This window comes from Abramis brama, assembly GCF_963993115.1.
Source record: "Abramis brama genome assembly, chromosome: 14".
NCBI lineage: Eukaryota > Metazoa > Chordata > Actinopteri > Cypriniformes > Leuciscidae > Abramis > Abramis brama.
Window position 1 is genome coordinate 3,683,672 of NC_139976.1, and position 6,000 is coordinate 3,689,671.

A 6,000-nucleotide genomic window follows, 5' to 3' on the forward strand; every position below is an offset into this window, starting at 1 on the left:
CTAAAGCATCATGGGAAGCACCTTGCTTGAGGCACAATGGTCGTGGCTTGTATTGTTTGTAATGATGGAAAATTTAATACAAACTGTATTCATACTGTGACGCATGATTTAAGACTCAGTTTGCATGTAGAAGTGATGCAATCCATAAACCACCCGTTTACCTTTGATGAGGGAGAGATTCTAGATTAACAGGCTGGTCCTGTCATGTCACTGCTGTAAAAATACTACGTACATCAAACAATCAGGTCATGATTTTCTTTACATTTCTGTTTTTTTTTGTTTGTTTTTTGCATGTGATTCAACTGTTAAAGAAAATGTGTCCAATTTAAAAAAAAAAAAAAACAAAAAAAAAAAACAGATCATCTTTAGAACAAAAAGCCACTTTATCAAATCATAATCTTATCAAAAAGTCACCAGTTGGGATTGTTGATGTTCAACACCATTTTCCAGAAACAATATTTACCCTTTTGAACCACAGAGATCAAAGCAATCTCAGTCTGTTGGAGAACAGATAGACAGACATGTCGTTTGAGTATCAGCCAAAAACTCCTACAAAGACACTGAGGAGAATATCACTGTCTCATAGGCTGAAGTTGTTTTTGATGGTTTAAAAAAATTAAATGCACCTTCCCAGAGAAATTCAGCCTGGAACATATCAAGAACTTTTCATCAATTGACAGCGGAAGAGGGTCATAGATCTGAGGTTGCTTTCTCAAAGTCACTTTCCAGACCCTTCACCCTCTCTGCTCCTCTCAGGTGGAATGAGCTGCAAAACCTCCACCTGAATATGATTATTGTTGGTTCTATGATAAATTGCTTTTGTTCCTCTATTGTAAATCACTTTGGATAAAGTGTCTGTTAATGCATGATTGTAATGTAATTTCACCTCATTATGTATGTTGTGCAGACTACTCTTTGACCAATGTATTTTTCAGTGGCTGATGCTGATACTGATGCAGTGATGTAAAGATTATGAACTGCACCTGTTTGTGTTTTGTTTTGTTTTGACTTTCTTTTAAACCAGGTAGCTGTCAGTCAGTGTGCCTCAGACTATAACATCTCACACTGACTATTATTAGCTCAACCAAGCTTTCACACTTGAACTGTTTGCCTGTCCCAATGCCAGGAATTTGAGCCCAGTGGGGTGAATGGAAAACTGTGGGCGAGACACAGTACTGCTATTACACAACAAGGATTCCAAAGTGATTATAAATGAGTGTTTATTACAGTGAAAGTCTCCCTAAAGCAGTGGTTCTCAACCTCTCCTGCAGGGACCCCCTGACAGGCCATGTTTCTGTTTTAACCCTGAAATGGCACACCTGATTCAATTAATTAAAGGCTTAATGAGTAGTTGACTAATTGATTAATTGACTAATTCCTACTCTTCCTACTCTAATAACTACTCATTAATTGAATCAGGTGTGCCATTTCAGGGTTAAAACAGAAACATGGCCTGTCAGGGGGTCCCTGCAGGAGAGGTTGAGAACCACTGCCCTAAAGCATCATGGGAAGCACCTCACTTGAGGCACAATAGTTGTGGCTTGTATTGTTTGTAACGATGGAAAATATTAATTAGACAAACTGCATTCATATTTTGACACATGGCACAACTATTGAAAACCTGTTTAACCTTGATGTGGGAGAGATTTTGCAGTGACAGGTTCTCTCTCTCTGTGTGTGTGTGTGTGTGTGTGTGTGTGTGTGTGTAAAGTATTAAATTTGAACCATTTGCAAATATATTTTTATTTTAAAATAATAGAAGTTAAGTAGTTTACATCACTGTATACTGTTGGTCGTTTTCCATTTCTATCTTAATATTTAATTAACATTTAAGCCCCGCCTTCTTTGATTAGATTGGTCATCTCATTTGTGTGACATTGATGAGTGCTGTTAAACTGCTTGAAACTTTTAAATCTTTTTGTTTTCATACATACAAACAAACTGGGAAGTTATAAGACCCTGTTGGTTTCTTTATTATTATTTGTCATAGGCCTACTGAAATGCAAAGTAACTGAATTTACAGAAACAGAATTCAGTAACAGAATTCTGCAAGCAGTTGTCCACATAGAAGTTTTTCTCTACTGTAGCTCTGACATCATCACTGGGATTGCAATGGTCCATGATGTGCCGTTGAAGGGCGTAAATGGCACAGCACGGGCTACAGGTGGTGCCAAAGGGTAACACCTGCCACTCGCAGACATCAGGAGGTTTGGTTCTATCCAGGTCCCGCCACACAAAGCGGAGGAAATGTTTATCTTCAGGAAGAACGCGGACCTGATGAAATATCCCTTTGATGTCACCACTTAAGGCTGGCGAATTCACCTGGGTCTCGACGGGAAAAATCCGGTATAGTTGGCTGAGGACCTCTATAGGTTGTCTCCTGTCTATTCACATTCATCTGCCACCTCGGTGGGTTTTCTTGTAACCAGTAGGGCTGGACGGAATAATGCGCCACAGGCATGGAGGGAGCAGGGGCTGATCTATCCATCTCTGAATGCTGTTGACTCAGGTAATGTCTGTAGGGGTCAGGCGTACTGGAGGGAACCTGGGCTGCTACTCTACCAGTAGAAAGGTTGTCATAGTACTGATGCTGACTGGAGTCCTGAACTCGGGCCACGCCCGAAAACCGCCATAGGCCAATCGTTGCTTGGCAACCGTAACTAAGCGCAGGAGGTCTGGCAAGCTTTCGGTCGAGGGAAACATGCCGAAGCGTTGTTGTGCGAATGGATTGTGCAAATCTGATACCTGGTATCCTAAAAGTTTGGACAGGGGGGTGGAATTTTTTCCCTTCGCGAAACCTAAAACCCAAGGGGAGAAATGCTGGGATGACAGGATTAACAAAAACACCTACATTTGCTCCACAACGTGTGAGCGGTAGCCTGGTGCGCTAAAAATATAAGAGGGAGAATGTTATCATTGCAAAGTGGTCAGGCTAATGTCTTGCGTTTATTCCACAAGATTTATGGATAAGCTGTTTGATTTATAATTATTATATTATTTTCAAATTTCATTCACGCTGCTGTGCATGCACATAGCTGTTCCTCAATTTGTGTGTTTCGCATTTGAATGGTCAGCGTACGAGGTGGCTGCTGCTTACACTGGGACCTATAGGCTTTAGCTTCAATTTTGATTAAATTATTCTCTAATCGGTTGCATATTATGTCGTGGATATATCCCTCGAATGCATACTGCAGCCCCTTTTGTCTTGCTCTCTCAGATATTTCACCTGTTCGCCAAAAATTACTAATTATCTCCTTGGGAATGTCTGACACCGGTGCATTATGCACAGGTGTTTCTGACTCCCTGTAAATAGTTCTAGGTGAGGGCACCGGAGATGTTTTTTATTTTTATTTATTTTTTTTATTTCAAGCATACAATGAAAAAGTGTACAGTATGTACAACATAAGACAATAATCAAAAGAACACTTGTTAATTCCCACCCCCTCTTTCAAACTCTTAATACATTAGTTTACTTCCTTTGGTATTATCCACTTTTTTACAAAACACAAGCACATAAATCTTCATACATTTATAAAATATGTTAGCAACAAAATTTCTGACTTAACCAACTCATTTTCCTTCATTTTTATAACGTTCAAAAATCATTTCTTTAAATCTTTTCCTGAATTGTTTTATATTTGGACATTCCTTAAGCTTCTCATTTAAGTTGTTCCACAGTTTCACCCCTTGTATGGAAACACAAAAACTTTTCTTCCTACTGTGTACCATTGGTAATATGAAATTTAATTTTCCTCTCAACACATACCATCCTTCTCTCCGAGTAAATAACTTTTGTACATTTTGAGGTAAATCATTACGCTTTGCCCTATATGGAATTTTCACAGTCTGTAAATCCACCAAATCTTTACATTTTAGTAATTTGGATTCCATAAAAAATATATTGGTATGTTCCCTATAACCCGCCCCATGAATGATCCTTAAAGCTCTCTTCTGTAAAATGACAAGTGGCTGAACTGTTGTTGTGTAATTGTTTCCCCATATTTCTACACAATAAGTGAAATATGGCAAAACTAATGAAAAATAGAGCATATGTAAAGACTTCTGATTTAAAACTTGCCTTGCTCTACCAATTATTGCTATACTCCTTGAAACCTTACTCCTAACATGACTAACGTGAGGTTTCCAGTTCGCTTTATTGTCAATTATGACTCCTAAAATTTTTATTTCATTAACCTTTTCAATGTTCATTCCATCCAGCTTAATTTCAATTTGCTAATTATTTCGACCATTACTAAACATCATTAATTTTGTTTTCTTTAAATTTAGTGATAATTTGTTTGTATCAAACCATAATTTAATCTTCTCTAATTCCTTATTTGTCTCCTGCACTAGCAACTGAAGATCACTGCCTGAACAAAAAATATTAGTGTCATCAGCAAACAACACTAATTTCAATACTTCTGACACTTGACATAAATCATTAATGTAAATAAGAAACAATTTCGGGCCTAACACTGCCCCCTGTGGGACTCCACAAGAAATTTCCAGGCATTCAGAAAAATAATCTCCCAGTTTCACAATGGTATCAAACGCCTGGTATTTGATGGTATCAAACGCCTTCTGTAGACCAATAAATATTCCAATAGTATGCATTTTGTTATCTACTGAACTTGATATTTCTTCTATAAAGTCTAACAATGCAAGTGATGTTGCCCTTTTTGCTCTAAATCCATACTGGCATTCATTAAATATATTTTTTTTTTCCAAAAAAATTGTCAAGACGAGTGCTAAAAAGTTTTTAATTTTTTTTTGAGAATTGTGGAAGCAGAGAAACCGGTCTATAGTTTGTAAATTGATGTTTGTCTCCTGATTTATAGAGTGGAATGACCTCTGACTTGACTTGCTCCTCGTTAACATGTCTTGCATACCTTGTTGGATTTCTGTCAGTCGTCTGATCTCCTCCTTCATTGATAATTGAGATTGACAGAGTTCTCTATTCTCCTTTTCAAGGTCATGCACTGTCTTGTGAAGATCCAGAGGTAAGGAATGGTATAGTCATCTTGTGTACTCCACTGGTCTCTAATGAGGAACCATGGCTGTGTTTGTGGACCTGTTACCTCTAAAGAATCAGGTGTTCCACTTTCGGCTCCCCTTTCTGAGCTGTAATCTTGGGAACTCTGCAGACGAGCCATTGGGGTATTGTCCCACTGATTGTCTTCTCGCCCTTGTGTCTGCTGTGCTGTCTGTATTAAAGGTACAGTAACTTGAGGGTTCCTTGGATACTGAACTTCGAAGTCTTGGAGGTATGCTGGCTGGCGAACTGAACGTCTAGGCCGTGCACCTTGTATCTGATATTCTATACTCTGGGGTTCTGACATCCTGGGTGTAAACACACTATCCGGCTCGAAGAACCAATGTGAAAAAGGGATTTGTTTTATATGTGCAGTCAGGACACCTGAGGCAGGATTCAGTTCCATAATTTAATGAAATTCACGAGTTCACACTTACAAATGATCAGAGAATGAATAGTTATGCGTATTTGGCGTGCTGTTCGGGGGGAAATTGGGCCCGAACCCAGAGTACTCCCCCCGTATCTCTTGGTTAGGAAGATAACCAGGCAAGTGTGAGGAGATGGGGTGGTGGAGGGATGCTGAAAACTGTCAAGGAATATGCGTGAGTCGACTATGTGTATTTATAGGCCTTTAGTCATGCTGATTGAGTGGAACTGTTGATTACTGATTGCTGACAGCTGGTTGAAATGACTTGATTGTTTGATCATAAGAACGTGTTCTTCCTGAACCTTGTTAATAAAACATAATTTAGGCCCCGTTTACACGTACATGGCTATTTTGAAAAACGGAGACATTTCCCTTCGTTTGTGCCCTTCGTTAACACGCAAACGGAGAATTAGCCTCTGAAAATGATTCTTTCAAAAAACTCCGGCCAGAGTAGAGATTTTGGAAAACTTTGTTTGCACGTTTGCATGTAAACTGAGAAAAACTGAGTTTTAGGCAGCGACGTCACAGAATGTGACTATTT